The sequence below is a fragment of the Ictidomys tridecemlineatus genome, chromosome 1 (assembly GCF_052094955.1).
Source record: "Ictidomys tridecemlineatus isolate mIctTri1 chromosome 1, mIctTri1.hap1, whole genome shotgun sequence".
NCBI lineage: Eukaryota > Metazoa > Chordata > Mammalia > Rodentia > Sciuridae > Ictidomys > Ictidomys tridecemlineatus.
In genome coordinates this window covers 17,198,378-17,216,978 of record NC_135477.1, presented here as the reverse complement: position 1 = coordinate 17,216,978, position 18,601 = coordinate 17,198,378, and the positions used below count along the sequence as shown (strand labels likewise).

The 18,601-nt window shown below is 40.9% G+C and overlaps 1 long non-coding RNA gene across 1 annotated transcript; it reads left to right on the top strand.

The window, feature by feature from the left end:
- Positions 1 to 7,569: 7,569 nt before the first annotated feature.
- LOC144366191 (uncharacterized) lies at positions 7,570 to 14,105 on the top strand. Its single transcript, XR_013425124.1, has 3 exons — positions 7,570 to 7,701; positions 12,574 to 12,622; positions 13,730 to 14,105. It is a non-coding gene; the product is annotated as an uncharacterized LOC144366191 (long non-coding RNA).
- Positions 14,106 to 18,601: the final 4,496 nt, after the last annotated feature.

Below are 18,601 nucleotides of genomic sequence, written 5' to 3'. Positions count from 1 at the left end.
GTCTGGGAACATAAAAAATTTGTATGAAACATTCTTAGACAAAGTGTTCCATGAAAAGTAGGGTACAGTAAGGATGTTTAAATTATGATTACAGTTTTATAAAACTATCTTACAATATATCTGGTAAACATGGAAAAAAATAAATACTATGTTAGATGGTGGGATTACGTATTTTTTCTTCTTATTTTCCAAATATTTTATATTTTATAAAAAGATTGTGGGTGGAGAGAGAAAAACTATAGCATAATTTTAAAGCATAACAAAGTGAATACATTTGCAGAAATGTCATAAAAAAATGAAGCCACTGAAAGCCATCCAAAAAATTTTCATGCAAGACGTTCCCCTAAATTGCAATACTGTGAGAGATAGCACAGCTCCATGATACAAATACCAGGCACTCGAGAGGCTGTTGAGTCGGCAAATGACAGATGGTCCCGCAACAGGCCTTCTTTTCACAATCTCATGGCTTCTGCTCTCCCCGCCTGGGGAAGCAGGTGGCCATGTTGGCCTCCACAGACCATCAAGAACTGCAGCCTGCTCCTTGGGTTTTCATCGTATTTGCTCCAACAACACTACTTGCACCCAGTGAGTTCCAGGAAACAGTGGAACAAATATGAACCTCTTTATTCTGCCTGAAGGAACCATTTTAGGCACAAGGGCTACTCAAATTCCACAGTAAAAACTAAATTTAACTGATTTCCAGTATCTCGAGAATGAGTCACACTATCAAGTTTCTTTAAAATAGAACCCCACGTATCCCTCTTCCATAGATGTCTTGCAGAATCAAAAAAAAAATGATAGGCTTTTAACAACAGTCCTTCATTGGAGAAAACACAACTGGATTACTACAGAGCAAATCCTACAGCTACAAGTAATGGAACTTCAGAACAACAAATCCCAACTGTTGAGCTCTAGCACCCTAGCATAATTAAAAGACTACCACAATCCACGTGAATAAACTAACGTAATCATGCACACTACAGCATAATCTTGAGGATAATATAAGGCCAATTTAGGTAGGTTAGCCTAAATAGCAATCAAATGAACAATATCTCACACACTGTCTTGTTCATTCTCCTTTGCTATAACAAAATTCCTGAGACTGGGTAATTTAGAAAGAATAGAAGTTTATTTGTTTTATGGTTCAAGACTGGAAATTCTAAGAGCATGATGCCAGCATCTGCTTGGCATCTTTTAAAGGTCTTCATTCTGCATCATACAATGGTAGAGGGCATCATGCAGTGAGATGGACCAAGCACGCCAGCTAGGATCTCTCTTCCTCTTCTTAGGAAGCCATTCACTAATGCTGTCACCAGAGTCCTAGCCTCATGACTTCAACTAACTCTAATTACCTCCTCAAGGACCCACCACTAAATACCATTAATATATGAATTTGGACATTAAGTTTCCAACACATGAGTTTTTTTTTTTTGAGGGGGCACATTTAAACCCCAGCATATGAATTGAGGAGCATCATGGGTCTAGCACTGAATTAAGATTTATTTGTTGTCCCAAACATGGGAGTCCCATCATTATCTGTTTTATAGCTAGACAAGCTAAACCTTAGGTGTGGCTAAGTAACAGGTGTCTCTCTCTCTCTCTCTCTAACTCTCTTTATCCTCCGACACCATTTCTGTTTTATTCCCTACCTGTCACTGGACTGAATTAAGAGAATTTAATATGCTGACAATAATATGCTACCTAAATCCTTCAAGTTTTGAAGACTACTTTTACGTTGAGAATGACTTGGGACACACATGTCAATTTAATCCATCCTCATTTCTTGTAACTATCTTGTGATGGGGATAATTGTCCCTGGAGGCAGTAAAAAGGTCCTCAGGTTTGGCTTAGTCTTTTCAGAACCCTTGAGACAATGGGGGAATGATTTGCCAGAGGCTAATCCTTAGGAAATGCGTCAATCTAATTTCTCAGCCACTTTACTTCTATATACAATCTGATGTCGAAAGGCAAGTACATATAAGAGAGTCAGGTGCCTCCCTGACAACCTGTGATATAGTCATTATACCAAATTTCACAGATAACAACACAATGTTTCATAGTCATGCACCCAAGTCACATTCTCCCCACTTAATCTGTGAAACACCTGGGAAGCAAATAGCCGCTTCCCTATTTCGGGCCGTGGTAGATAGCCTCATGCATGGTATTTGTCTTAGGTTGGCTTCCCCCAGACAGATCCTGAGATAAAGACTAGAGAATAAGAAATAGATTTGTCCTACCAGGAAACCAAGGTAGGGAAATGAGAAGCAAGACAAGGAACAAGGAACGAAGGAATGGAAGGCAGCCGGTACCCAGGGCATATCAAGAAGCCCATTTGTCACCTCTGACAAAACCCCAGACCCTGCCTCAGGTTCTCCTCCACAAGGGCACAAGGCTGAAGGTGTTTTTCACTCAGTTCCTGGTGTTCCCAGGAGCATTAAGGGCTGCCTATCTTACCTCTGCTAACTACCTATTCGGGTAGACACAGGTCCCCCTAACAGGTAGAAGTCCTAGAGTCCAGGAGCACAGAGCCCTTGAGTGCAAGGGAGGTATGGAAGCGGGTGCTGGCAAGAGTGGGCCACACATGGTTTCTTGCTACATCCAGAAGCCCACCTCCACCTGCCCTCCAGGAAGTCCCCACCAGTGAACTAGAACTGATCTGCAAGCTGACACTTCTTGGGCATTTCAGTTCTGACTTGACTAATCTGACACATGGATGATTTGTGCTTTGATTACATTATGAATGATCATCACAGGCGACATTGTCTTATGTTTTCTAAAGAGAAAGGGCAGGGCAGTACAGTGGTTAAGAGCACAGGCTCTGGCAATGGATGACCTAGGTTCTCCCCCCAGCTCCCAGCTTTGCAACCTAATGACCATATGACCTCAGGCAAATGACTTAACTATTCCATGCCTCAGCCTCTTCACTGAGAACTTTGGAACAAAATAGTACTACTTCCTTTTCTTTTTAATTTTGAGGGAGACATTTATCTAGATTTATTATTGATGTATAATTCAGACACCATACAATGCACCGATATAAGAATGCATGCTCAGCATGTGAAAAGCCTTGAGTTCAGTCCCCTGCACCAAAGGAAAAACAAGTATATTTAGCCAATGACTTTACCCTGTTCACAGAGTTGTGTAACCATCATCACAGACAAGTTTTGAACCTGTTTATCACTCGAAAACAAATAGCATGTTCATAGCAGTCTCTCCCCCATTCCCATCTCTACCTATTTAGCCTTAGGACACCTGCTAATCTATCTCTGTGGATTTGCCTTTTCTGAACATTTCATATAAATGGAATCATATGATATGTGGCCTTTTGTGACTGGTTTATTTTACTTAGCATAATGTTTTCAAGGTTCATCCATATTATAACAAGTATATTAGTTCTTCATTCCTGATTATTGCCAAATAATATTCCATTGCCTAGATATACCATATTTTGCTTATCGGTTCATCAGGTGATGGGCTGTTTTACTTTGTGGCCATTTTGAATAATGCTGCTATGGATAGTCCTGTGCAAGGATTTGTGAGGACATATATTTTGGTATATACCTAGGAGCAGAATTGCTGGGATATAGGGTAACTGTTTATCTTTTGAAGGGACTGCAAAATTATTTTCCAAAAAAGCTGCATACATAGATTTTTTGTGAGAAGTCAAAGAATATCTATCTATCTGTCTCTTAGTAAACAATATAAATGCAATCCATTATTATTATCAATATACTGCATACAACTTAGAAAAAAGTAGCAGAACAGATTTTAAAAGGCAAGTGCAGTGAGTCTTCAGTAATTTCATTTATCATTCTACATGGTCACTCTTACGTCATTGGGAAATCTAGAGGCTGAGCTCATATAGCTGTACTTGCTAACTAATGTAGGGGGAAAAAAAGCCTAAGAAATAATTTTTAATCTAAATAAAAGTGGATCAAATTCTTAGAAACCAAGTAAAGAAAGAGCACCACTCCCCCTTGGGTTTTTGTTTGTTTGTTTGTTTGGTTTTTTTTTTTTTTTTTTTTTTTACAATTTACCTAAAAAGAAACCCTCCTGGAAACAGAACTAGGACTCATATACCCTAGTGCCTTTAAGCCTGAGCGCTGAAAGTGCCTTCGTTTTCATTGCTTTCATCTGGTAAATTGTCCCTGGGCTTCTTTAATGAGGCAAAATTGAAACCTAGGTCTTCAAAGCCTGTTGTCTAGCAATTCTAAAATCTAAAATCACAGACGATACAGGTACACGTGTAAGAGAAGAAAATCCACACCATTTAAATGAACCCTTTCTGCTTTGGGATAGAAACCAAGCCAATGAGACTTCTGACTTATAAGGGATATATGCTTTCTTCAACCTCCTGGCTCAGGTCAGTCACAGGTTAGGCAAAGAGGACTGTTGGGCAGCTTTGCAGAACAGAAAATAGATCCCTTTCTTCCAAATCATGAGCCCTGGCAACTATGCTTGATATGTCACCAAGCATCACTGGACATCCAAACCCTTGTCCTCGTGTGGGGAAATCCCAAGGAATCACTGAATGTACTGAAGAAGAAATGTTCATAATCTGATGTTAAAATCACCAGGGATATATTTTTCTACTCACTTGCTTCCTTTCCTTTTTCTTATGATCACAGATATGCCTTGAATGACATAGCTTGATATCCAGAGCAAGGCAGATAATAGGATCTTTTAACCAACATAATGCAGTCATTGTACCAACCTGTTTCAAAAGTAGACTCTGTGCCACACACATGTATTCTAAATTTTAAATTACTTTCCCTCTGCAAGCAAACTGTATGTGACAAAGGACAAGCTATAACATTTTAGGTTAGCTACATCTGTCAATAAAAGATAATAATGATGGGAAGTTCCTGAAATCCTATGGGCTGAAATTGTACACCTCCAATGAGAGAGAAAGGTGGGGAGGGGGAGAGATAGAATGAGTTGTTTGTTGTTTGGAATGACTTGGAAGCTGAATTCAAGGAAAATAACAATTGAAAAACATAGTATGTTTTCACAAGGCAAGCAATATGAAGCCACATCATGAATTTTTCACTTTTTATTTACAAGTAAGTGCTTGGAAGTTTGTAGAAATTCTTAAGAAACTAAATAGCAATGCTAAAACGAATGCAATACCTGTTAGCCTACCCCAAATGCCGAGCGCAGCTCCAGTAGACACTTCTTACGCAGACTTCAAAGACAGGTAACATTCTGCTTTAAGACTTTTTCTGTCTATAGACAACATTGATGAAAGGAGCCATTTATAGCCAACAAGGGATAGAATGTGGAGGAGGATGAATACCTGAGGCTTCTTGTCCCTCAGTGAGACAACCCTGCAACTGAAATGCCAGTGGGGAGTAAACATTCTGAAAGAATGGGAGGCATCCTTCATAACGCAGCACCTTTACTAAATCAGAGCCTTCGTGAGGCACTATCTCCAATAGGATGCATGGAGTCCCAGAACTTACGAATGAAAACTGGAGTGTCCCCATGTATTACCCCAGTGTGCTTCCTGTTCCCACTACCCTGGGCCCTTCAGTATTGGTGATGCTGGTCCCAGGGGGACACACTCGGCAAAGGGGACACAACAAAGGTGTTATTGAGTTATGGCTGCCACCAGGGGGCACTTTCAGCTATTGTTTTCCAGGGACCAGATGGTGAAAAGAGGGACCATCGTGCCCAGGGGTGACTGCCTCTGATGAGCAGGAGGAAGGAGGGCTGCTTTCACACAATGGAGGTGGGGAGGATACATGCAGAACCCACGTGGCCCATGGAGGCACCTCCTGTCACTGCCTGTTAACTGACAACTGATATGTGTTCCTAGACTAGAGAGGATATGGATATCAAGCTTTCAGACAGCTCAGGTATAAAGGTCTAGATGACATCACCAGACAAACCACCATGACTCACGGAGGTAGCAGGTCAGGATGAGAGAAATTTGGAGTGGACCATGGACAAGGGAGAGAGTATCAGCTGTGGCCCCAAGTTCATCAGCAGGTGTGGAGTCTGTCCATCATCCCATGAACCTTTATCTGAGTGTCCCTTAGGAAGAAAGCCCCAAGGAACTATGGAGAGTTTATTCCCTAAACCTGTACGGAGAAGTGCAAGACAGAATTAAGCAGGTGAGGATTTTGTTAGGAGGAATATTTATGTGAAAGGAAGTGAGGAGCTGGAAGATGTTGAAAAGCCATTGGTCTGTCCTACAGGTCTGACCCCAAGTGAAGGAGAGAGGGGAGGGAAGGTTGACAGAAGAGAATTAAGCTGCTCTGTATTCTGATCTTTGTAGGAGTCAAAGTTGGCCAACGTGTCTTCAGTTTGCTTAAAACATGAGGGGAAAATAAACCGTGGACTAGAGAACAGAGGAACCCCTTGGTCAATAAATGGAGGGAGGGGCTTTGCATGCATGACCTTGCAAGGGAAGTGGGGAAGTGGGTGAAGAAAACAGAAGACAGTCCACTCGAGCGGTGATTCTCAACGAGGAAGCCAAACACAGGCTTAGGGCACCAGAAAAGCACGAGTCTCAGAAACAGGAAAAGTTAATGAAGGCTGGAAACGCATTTTGATATTGGCTAATATTTACATTTAAGAGAATTTTAGAAAATTATATTTTTATAAACTACCATCGAATATTATTTTTAATTTCTATGACATATAGCCATCTTTGTAGTACTTAGACTTATTAAGGGTCTCCATGTGGCCTGGATTGGGGTGAGGTGTGTGTGTACATCTGGAAAGGGAGGAGGAAGATCTCAGGAGGCAGAGGACCTTATGGAACGAAAAAGTACATTTAGTCTACCTAGTAGTTAAGTTAGGACCACCAAAACATGGCCTTTCACACGTATCACCTCCATCTAGTTTTGTTTTAAAGGAAATGCCCCTTTCTCTGAACAGATGGCTTCTCACTGTTTCTTCTACCTTCTTTCCCTTCCTCCTATTTGGCTTCTGGATCCCATTTTTATGCTTGCACAGTCTCATGTATAAATTTGTCATTCTCTTTGAATTAAAAAAAAAAGACATTTAAAGATGCTAACATTTTTTTTTTCCCAAAGAAATCAAAATGTTTAACAATCCATTAGGCCCTGGAGAGCCCTGAGGGCAAAACGAAGACAGGAGGTGGGGAAGAGGGCAGAAAACTCAACATGGTAGATTTTCATTCCGGAGCACAAGAGGTTTGTCAGTTTGAAGTCCTCATTTGACCTATCTGCCCAAACTTTCTCCGCCATCTTTGGTTTATAAATCTTTTGTTCAAATCTTTCTTTCATCTAAAATTTGTTGTTCAATAGTTGCAACCAATTCCTGCACACATTAGCCAATTGGCTCCTTACTAGGCAGTGAGATCTATGACAGCAGAGACCATGGCAGACAGCAGTTCAGCCCCAAAGGAGTGCTCAGCAAATATTGATGAATGGTCCCATTTCATTTGAATGAATGTTTTATTCTTTAAGGGAAGGAATCAAGGTATCGCATTTGTTGCACAATCCCCTATGTTTAAGGACTTTGCAATCTAGTGGGGTGCAAAACCATAAAGTTAAGTTTACCATGCTGAAAACAACTTGCTATTCACTTTCTTTTGTTTTCATGCTACAGGCAACGTTGAACCTCATTTCCTGTTTGGATTGCTCACAGCCAATTCCCCAAGTCCCTCAATGACAATGCTGGAGTTTGTTTTGGCTCTCTGTAGATGGCTCCACATTTGGAGAAACCAAAGTAGGTGATGGGAACAAAGACAGATGGACTTCCCTCTTGGGAAAAAATCAGGTTTCTCTTGTCTTTTTCAAGCACAAGAAGACATGTCAACTGGACTTATTCAGCTCAGCACCACGGCAAGCATTTCATGGGGTCAATCATATTTCTCCTCCCCAACTATGTGCCATACTGGATGGCAGGCACCTGGGAAGCAATGATGGGCAGTTGATGGGCCTTGTATTTCTGAACACATTAACAATGAATCAGTTAACTACCATGCAGCAAAAATGGACAAGGTGCTATCTCAAACCTTTAAGAATTTCTGATCCAAACAAAGAGGTATTCGAAGAGCCAGATATAAAAAACATGCAGGGAAAAGCAATAAAATCTATAAAAATTATAAACCAGAAGGGGTAGGGAAACCATGATCTTACTCAGTGCCCTCTGCAAATGGTTATGGTAATCACTTTTAAATGAAATTACATTTCAGGTATAACAGCAAGAACACATAACAACCTTCACTGAAAATAATAGAAACATTTCTCAGTCACAGAAACTCGTCAAATGTTTTTTTCTTTCAGTCACCCCAAATCAAAGCTTATATTTACTGTTTTCTGCTCTGCCTTCCTAATCTTGAAGAGCACATTGGCCCTAAATCAGATCATGTACCCAAACCCCCAGTGTAGTCAAACAGACCCAGGTCTACCAATGGTTAGCAAGATGACCCTTGGCAAATCCCTAACCTTCTCTCAGCATCTATAAAGCATCTTTATAGATGTTCCCTATCTATAAAGTAGGGATGATGCTATGCATTTCATGGGCTCAGTGTAAGTAATAAAGGAAGTGAGATAATGTATATTAAATGCCCAAATCAGTACTGATCAATGATTGGTATCTATTATGATCATAGTGGTCATTACTGCTAGAATTATTATTGATGCCTAGATTTTATCCCAGTTTTTATATATCCAGCCTGTCTCTCAGAATGTTAGCTCCTTGGGACACAGGGACCAGACTTTATAAGTTTGGAGCAAAGTCCATTCAAATGCTGGAGATAACCTTCTATAGAAAACATTCATATTAATAGGCCTACTTATGTTTTATTTTTCTTGACTTGGTAATTAATTTCTTTTCAAAATTATTCACTTCATTGTAATTTTCAAATGTATTGGTATGATATTTTTCAATACTAGTATTCTGAAATTTCTTCTCCAGTAGAATTGCTCCTCCCCTTTCACTGTATATTTTGCTCATTTGCCACACTGGGTTTTTCCTTGCTAAGCCATACACCACGGCACTAGTGGATACACCACTGCAGTCTGCACCAGCTGTAGTGTAGCAGGACTGGAATGGCAAGCAAGTGGTTCCAGTGTTGAATCTTAGTGTCACCCAAGCAATAAGCTTTTCTTAGACTAAGAAAGTCGTAGCCCAGGCTTGTACGAGGTTCTCTTCAATAGAGTTTGTTGTCACTGATTATAAATTTAAGGGGCTACAGGCAGCAGCAAACACACAGGAACCCCACAAGGCAGGCCTGCCTGAAGCCATGCTCATTCACTCCCCAGTTAGTCCTTCCCCAAGCATTACCATTTATTTCAAAAATTCAAAAGCTGGAAAGTTTAATGTGCAAACCAAAGGTCAAAGAAATACCCACAGTTCTGCTCAGTATCCTGATGAATGTGTTAAGAAGAAATGTGATTAGAGAAGTGATATAGTTAGCCAGGGCCTTATGTGGCCTACTCATGTTTTATGGATTCCAATGGAGAAAGAGGAGGGGAGAGGGGCAGTACCAGTGCTTTTCTGAATGGTAATAGTCCAAAAATCATGTGCTGCTCATGACTTAATTTTTTAATGCAATATGGAGGCTTAAAGTGCCTCAAGGCCTGATCTGCATAATACTTCCAAAATCTTTTACTTTTTACTGGAAAAATTTCAAGGATAAATTGGTCCTTTTGAACCTTTTTTTTATTATTAGAAGACTATTGTTTATATATGTGGGATGGGAGCACTAGAACCAGTCAGAAGATCACCATCACAATTTGCAAAGTAAATTACAAAAATTTTAGCCCCAAGAAAAATGTTAATTTTCAAGCCAGGATATAGGCAGGACTGTATATGGAAGGACATATGATTTAGTTGCCAGTGTATCTTGTTAGTCTTCCTACTTTGGTCTGCCTTAAAGATTCCAGATTCTACTGTCTGGAGATTCTGTGTACTTCGTCTGTCTCCTTATAGTAATACCTCTCATATTTGTAGCTCTAGAGAGCTCACAATGCATTTTCTTGAGTATTGTTTCAATTGCTTTCTGTGTTGTCCCAGGAAAATAAAAGGGACAGGTATTATTTTCCCATTTGTAAAGATAGGAAAGAACGAGGCCCAGAGATTCAGAAACTCAGTAGGTGGTAATAGGTGAAAACCACAAGGTGGGTTTAGATTGGAACCCTAGCTCTGCCAGTGATGCAATATATTCTTTTCTAAGGCATCTTGGACAGTGTGAGTCACAGTTTCTCTCTCTCAACAAACCGTGGATGATCATACACACCTGACTTGGCTGTGATAAGGACCAGAAGTAGCATACCTAAGGACTCGATTCCGTGTCCTACAGGGGAGGGGCTCAGAAAACACTAGCTTTCATTATTAGCTAAGTTAACAAGGTCTTCCAACATGCCTTGTATGGGCCACTGACATCACCAGCCAGGAGTTGTCTAACAAAAAAATAATATCATGAACGCATTAAGAACGATGCCAGAAAGACAGTGTAAATTAATTAAATATATACAGTCATGAAATATTCAAAACAACTAGATCCAAAAGGAATTTTAAAAGAGATCTGGATGTGATGCTCACTGAAATCCAGAGAACAATTCCCCATGTGTTTTTCCTGAAATGTACTTGTGTTCAGAACACAATTACTTGGGTGATAGGAAACAGAAGAGGCCATTTCCAGAAGATTAGCAATTTTCCTGGGCCTAATCATCATGGCAGTGTGTGCAAAAGCAAAGGTGAGGCCAAGGTCACATCATCCCAAGATCTGCAGTCCGATCTATTGGTATATATTACCAGGTCTCTTTCTGCTGCCTTATGAGCATTCTGATTTTAGGCAGGAAGGGATAAGAAGCAGTAGTTCATGAAACCAAATCTAATCTCCATGCCCTGGGCCAAAGGAAAGATTGGAAAAGATATAAAGTCCCATACAAGGACAGAACAGTTTTAAATCAGACTGCTATCCAGTGTCTCCCTAAAGTGTGAGCAATAAATCTACAGATAATCAGAAAATAAAAATCTGAATTGTTAATTATGTTCTTCCTGAGGATGTGCCTGTTATATGTGCTAGCACACCTATATTCCACTTTACTGACAAAGGAAGAGCTAATAAAATTCCACATGCCCATAGATGGCTGAGTCATAATAGAAGTCCTTTTATCAGCTGGATAGAAAGCAGCACTGTAAGAGAGAAAATGCTTGTACCCTGGTTAGAGGCATGGAAATATTTCTCCCTGTACTTTCTCATTCTCTGGGAGAGCTTATGTACTAGAGGAGCAACTCATTAATTCAGCTGGCACTAATTGGGAAGGGGGAAGAAGTGAGGTTGAAGAAGGATACATACAACATAATATGTGAGGTGTTTAAAGATGATTAAGCTCTGCATTTACTAACAGCTAAACTATGTGATCTGCTGACTTGTAGGTGTCTATCCTGGTGGCTATCAGTCACAAGTCTTAGCTCTGCTTCTGGGAACACAATGCCATGGAGCATTTCAATCAAAGCAAAGTAACCAGACCCTGCCTGCTGATTCATGACTTAAACACTCATCCAAGTGGGATGAGTAAGGCAGGGGATCTGGAGATAGGCTTAATTAGAAACAGACAAAGGGATTCTTGCCGATATTTTTGCCTGGACAACCAGAGTTTGTTTGGACCATTGCATTCAATAATTGAGACTCAAGGCTTTTTATTTGAAGCATTGATTTTACCTGCTGAACCAGGAGAGCTGGTTTTCATCTTACAGACCTGTGATGAGATTACAAACTCTACCTTCCGGGCAAGGAACTCAGCGAAGGGAACTGTATTAATTGTTCTGATTCCACAAAAGAAAAAGAATCTGCAGATAAGGTGTGCAGTAGAGGATGACAGCATATTCCAATTGTGAGCAGGACTCTCCTCTCAGGATCGGGGAGCAGCCCCAGCTAGTTTCTTTGGCTGGTTGTTTGGCTCTGCATTCCCACATCACATTGCAAACCAGCTGGGCCAGCTCAGGCAAATTCAATAGGCTCTGAAAGGACTCTTCTATACTCTGTAATGACCTCTTAGGGTTGTGGTAAGCAGGAGATAAAATTATGCATGCCTGGTATCTTAATAAGCCCTCGATAATTACGGCTGCCTTATAAATCTTCATGTTTATTGCTAGAACTCATGAAAATGAAAAGGAAATCTAGTCTCTGTTTTGTGAAATACCAGAGAAATGTCCATGAAAGAGACAGTAAATACAGAAACATACAAACTGAGTAGGGACACGTGGCAGAGACTGGAAGTCCAGTGGGGGATATTTCTGGAAGGCTGCAAAGACTGATGCTACCACCAGCCATAGACATGTATTGAGGACCTACTGTGTGCCATGCAGCATGCTAGGCAATTTAGATGCCCTCCCTTGCTTATTTCACACATCTGTGGCTTTTTGGACAAGCTGGCTCAGTAAGGTATGGAAAGGAAGAAAGCTAATTTTTGCTTCTCATCTTTGCCATTAAAACCTGCTTTTTAAAAACAATTAAAGTTCAGTAAAACATCAAATGGATTCCCCATCATTTGTTGTCACTTTCACATATAAGGATTTCTTATTTGGGGGAGGTATTTTGCAAGTCCAGTGTTTTCTAAAATCAAATTTTTGTTCTCTCAATAGATTTACAATGACCCACCTCGAGCTTGGCTTGGAAACCTACAGTGGGAAGGTGAGGACCCCAGCAGCATCCTTATTAAACCCTTGCCTCACTCTTCCACTTCTCCATCCAAGTGAATAATTTGGCTCCCTTTCCTCCGGGGTTTTTGCAGGAAGGGGAGAGGGACGAGCAGGAAAGATCCCATCCAACAGGAAAGATCCCTACCTTAATTGGGCTTGGTGGCCCACTAACTGTGGCAACTGACCAATGCTGGCGCAGAGAACCCTTCTTGATGGCTCCGTGGTGTTTTCTTTCCTACCTTTGGGATGTTCCTTCTGCTGATCACTGGTCACTCCTTCTCAGGTCCTTCTCTGATTGGGGTTGTCCTTTTGGACCCACTTATTTAATTATCTGAGCCAATTTCAACCCTCTGCACACACTTGGCCCATATTTTTTTCCTGACTATCTCACTGTAGACTGCTCAGTTCCTGTCCTCAGGGCCTTTCAAAACAGTGTGCCCCCCCCCCCAGAGGGTCAGGTGCACTGCATCTCTCAAATCGCAAGGACATAGGCATTAGGTTGTGATTTAACTCATTTTAAGAATGTATTGAAGCCCTACCACTCCCCAGGTACCATTCAAAGCACTTGGAATATAGTGACAGACAACACATGGACCCTGTTCAGATAAAATTTACCTTCTTGGGAGGAATAGAGAATTAAGTAAATAACTGACAAATTACATAATAAATTAGAAAGTAATGTATGCTATGGAGGAAAAAAAAATGAAACAGTAGAGAGAGATGGGATTTTCTAAAAGGCAATTGTAGTTAAATGGTCAGGGAAGACTTCACTGAGTAGAGGACTTGAAGGGGATGCAGACAGTGGGTGAAGACTCTCCCCATGTTCAACGTTAGTCCCCGAGTGATCATGGGATCCCAGCTGCCCAACTCCCAGGTGGGACAGGGGTTAAACTTCCCTTTTGAGAACCTTCTCTTCTACAAGCAATGGACTTGAGGTGAGGGAAGCACACTCTTCCGTTCTTCTCTTTTCCAAAGAGACTCTGCTTCTCTTCTCCATCTTCTCATAAAGTAGTTGATGAACTGTGAAACTACCCCTGAGCCAACGGCTTGGGCTTCATTTTTAAATCTGCATGAGTGTTTCATATCCTTTGTTCCTCAGCTTCTGGACCTCAGTCAAAGTTCCAAGACATCAGGAAATCTCACCTGACTTCCGCGTCGACTGGATGAGAATGAAGATATTGAGGTCCATCACTTGATGAAGTTTTCACAGAGGAGAGGCTACTGGGGTTTAGAGCCAGCGTGTGGGTCTGTCTTTTCCTCTATTACATCCTGTTGGAATCTTAAAAAGGTATGACTCAAGGAAGTAAACCACACAAAGTGAGACTATTTAATGAGTTGCCTATCAAACTGTGGCTTATTCTATCAGTTTCCCAAGAAGAATCATTAACATCCCCACTGTTCCATTTTGCATAAACTCTACTCCTAATTTCTCTGCTTTGATGAGATCATTAAAAAAATAAAATCATTGAAATGTTCTTGTAATGGATGTGTTCTGGTGATGTCCCTCGCTGAACAGGTAGTTCAACAACTAGAATCACTTGAATCACTTCCTTGATCGAAAAAAAAAATAGCTATGACCATGTACCTCTTGGGAGAGAAATCTTTCATCAAGAAAAAGAAAAGTACATTATCCTTTTAACAGCATCAATTTCTTGTCTTCCCTTTTGTAAGGGCATATCCTGGTTACTAAGGCATGTTTTAGCTATTTCTCTCTTCTTATCATTTTGCTCCAAATAATGTTATAAGCTTTTAAAAGAATCATACGGCTCGGTTGAAAATTAATTCCAACTTGAATTTGGAAAGTAAATTACCACTTTAACCCCCCGTGTTCAAGACCATCCAGAGAGCTGGTGTTGGAAGATATGGCTCATAAATGGAATAATTTTCTCTCTGCATTATTTCACAGACATTTTGTGCACCGTGATACATTTTCTTGCACATATTGGCACATTATTGAGAGTGGCCCAACAGTGGGCAAAAAAAATTCCAGTAAGCTCCATCAGATCATTACAGAATTTAGGGTCATTTAACCCTTATTAAAATTATGCCAAGGTGCCGCAGTCTGGCTGGGCACAAAATCACCGAGCCACCACAAAAGCCTTGTAGATTAAAACAGCAACTCTTTATTCCCCAACTCTCACCGGCACTCTACATGCACGTTCTGGGGAAAATTCACCCTCTACCGGGCTCTGCATACCAAATACCCTCTGAATCCCGCGAGAACTCAATGGGAACTCAATATATGCCCTATTCCCAGCAGGGTTCACCCTAAACCCCGGATCCACCCTAATCCCTGAGCAAGGTCACCTTTCAAATCAAAACTCTCAAACATTCATGCAATGTCACTGCAAATGACCTGGGTCCAAGGCAAGCCCATTTCCACAATGGAGAGTCCTCCCTCTAAGCAACATTGGGTAGGCTGACAAGGAAATTGCCATGTGTCATTCCTACTTGGCTATGGCTCTCAGCATCAAGGCAAAGTTTTCAAATATCTACAAAATATATTAATAAGTTAACTTTCCATGCCTTATTTTCCTCCTCCATTGAGTGGCAGAAACTAAGGATGCCATGTGATGCAGCCTCATCCTGCCACTTTCAGCTACCTGGGTCAAGGATGGGCAACTGATCTAGGAAATCTATTGCCCCATAACAAAACTTATTGTGAAGGACTTCATCCAATAGGATCTGAGCTGAAGCTTACTCAGTTTTACTCTGTGGAAGCAAGAATTGGGAAACTAAGACACTCAGCTCTGAGCAACTGGGCCCATGGGTCTACTAGAATTGAGCTTGAGGCACCTGTTATGAGACAGATTTAGTAATGATAAATAGAGAAAGGTGCTTTGTAAAGACTGGAGAGAAGCAAGCAGAGAAAATGAGGTGGAGAACAGCCTCAGAAATCCTTCTTTGCTTATTTCCAAGTTTTGGTTCCAATAAGGCCTGTCTAGCCTTTGTTTTCAACTACATTCCCTTGAGGCACCTCTTTGGCCTGATAAGAAATCTGATAATAAATCCTTTTTATTTGAACTGGTTCATGTAGACTAATGTTACTTGTAACAAGTAAAGTCAGAATTAAAACTATTCATTTTAAGATGGCTCACCTTGTGCCACTCCTTCATCTATTCACCTTGACAAGTTCCATCTTTTTGTTTTAAGGCATAGTGTGCAGTCCATGATGAGTGCTTAATAAGTATCTGTTGGACTCATTAGAGGCTAGTGAGTGATGGTCAAGAGCTCACATCTATATCTTCTCATGCTGTCTTCATTATACCATATTGCTTGGTCAACCAACAACTGATTTAGCTGCTAAATTATAAAATATATAGTCATAGACATCTGTCAATGCACAGGTGGTTAGTGAGCCAAAGAGGAGGCAAAAGAACCACAGGTGTTCTGCAGGTACCACCAAAGCATGCCCCTTAGCTGGCCAGAAAACATTTCTTGAATGAACAAAGAAAGATAGTACTAAATGTGTTTAGCAAAAAGTGGGTAAACGCCCTCTCTTCAAAAGTCTCTGAGAGTGTTAAACCATGAAATGTACAGATTAGCTGCCTTTGGATAGAAAATACTACACAGATTAATAAAATAGTTTTTCCTTGAATCAAAGGCCTAGGAGAACATTTTGGAAGTGTTCCCCTGCATATTAATAATGGTCTAATAACTTAAAATTGTACCATATGCTTTCAAAGCTGGACTTTGTTTTCTCCCCTTTTAAGTACAAGAAAAAGCTGACCATTGACCAAGGGAAAAAAAGTCCCCAAGGAGCATAAGGATTAACTTTCCCCCATTAACTCAGAAACAGAAATGGTCCAAGTACCACAATCCTTATTTGAATGCCTGTGGCTATGCAGGTGCAAATTGGATTAAAAGGTCTTCCAAGTGACTTGTTCTCCCAAGGCACAAGACCTGTACCCTCCTCGTGTCTTGCCCTACACCCCACCATGCAATTCATCCCACTAGTTCAGTTGTCATTTCAGCACCTGTTGAATATTTTTTGAATGAATTCTCCACCAACTTTCACCTCCAAGACCAAGGTCTGAGAAATCTTTTGCAGTTTTTAGCATCTGGCCTTGCTTGGCCCATTGTTGCTAATACCTATACCCATTAGATGCTAAATTATATCTTGGTTAAGAGTTTAGGTTCAAAGTTGTTCCTCTGAATTATGCCTCAGTTTTCTTATTTGTAGAAGGGAGTATTAATCCTAATACACTTCATAAGATCATGCACAAAGTGAATGACATGACACAAGATTAACATTCTATATAGTTCAGCTATTGTTGTTGTTGTTGTTGTTGTTATTTAATTATCATTCAATGTGTAAAGGACTATCCTTAGAAATTTCCCAAGTCCTTGTTTCTATCATAGCATTCAGTGCTATTGGAACCCAATGGAGGAGATCCCCAGCACCACAAATGGGAAGTTAGGGGGTCATGGATGGGCTTGTGGTAGTAGGACTGAAAACCTCGGAGATCAATAAAAGGAAAAAAATCTTGTCTATTATCTATCCTCTCTTCCCCACCCTGTGGGGGTATAAGCATTGTCCTGAGCCCTGGGGCCACCAAGGGAGATTGGGACAGGTGGGTGCAGAAGAACACCAATGAGACAAGGTAATTATTGAGCACCCCTGGTTACTAGTAGGTCTGGATACATGAGACCTCCGAGGCAGTCTTCACCCTCATGGAGCTCACATGTCCATCAGGGAAGACAAACATTCAACAAGGAACACAGCATCATGGGATGATGGAGCAGGCACCTGGTGCTACGGTGGAATTGAGTAGTGGTACCTGACCCAATCCAGTGCATCAGTGAGGTTTCTGGAAAGATGCATTTTAATTGATACCTAAAGGACAGAAGCTTTAGTTCAATGAATGGGGGTGAGAATGTTTCAGGCAGAAGGGAGAGCAGGTCCAAAGGCCCAAGTGGGAAAAGACAATGTTTTATGGGAACTAAATCAGTATGGCTGAAGGACAGAGAAAAGAGAAGGGGGGGTGACAAGAGATGGGGACATTATGACAGCTTTTCCGTTGCTCCTGCCCCACCACTTCCCCCTTGACTCAGACTCTCTCTTGCATTCAGTGTCCACCATGGAAACCCCTGACCTATTACCACCCAGAATCCCCCTTTCCTTTTCACTTTGATTCTGTCATTTTTGTTTTTGAATACTTTGTTTTGACACACCTCATCAAACACGTAGTGCTTATGAAGACATGGATTAATTACCTCATTTTAATTAAAGTCATCTTTAATTGCTAGTCACAGTGTCAGATCACAATGATATAAACATTCCTATCACCAAAGCTGATGGAATCCCAGTGAAAAGCATACGTATGTGACTGCTGGTTTCCTCATTAGCAGTAATGGCTCATGTTGGTTAACTCTTGTTATAGGCCAGGCATAGTAGTAACACTTCCTGAGCATTTCATGTTAGTCTTCCTACAACTTTGGGAAACATCCATTTTCCAAAGGAGACAATTGAGATTCGGACAGGTAGAGTAAGTTATTAAAAATCCCAGTGCTAGCAAGGGGCAAACCTGGGATTGCAACCTACACAGTGCGACCCTGGCCCCCGCACTCTGAACAAACTACTCTTATAGATTCTGGTCATACAGACTTGTTATTAGTAAATCCATTTGATTTTTATAGTTATTGAAACTATCCCTACCTTTGCTCCCCTCTGCCTCCCCTTTCCCAAACTTGATGCCTTTGAAGACACTCCTTCCCTGGGTTTTCCATTCCCTTAGGCAGTTCCTTGCCTGTGAGCTTGGGATACTCCTTTGAATACCACATTCACAAAGCAGGGGTCAGGTTCTGGTCTCTCCACTTTCCCTGGACATGGGTGGCATGTTCCTTCAAGGCTTTTGGTTTGAATTTTTACTTGAACTCTAGAGAAGGATTTATTTATGCAAGTAAATCCATTAGAAAAGCTTTTTTGTATGTTGGGGATGTGATTTTGTTGAGAAAAAGTTCCCACATT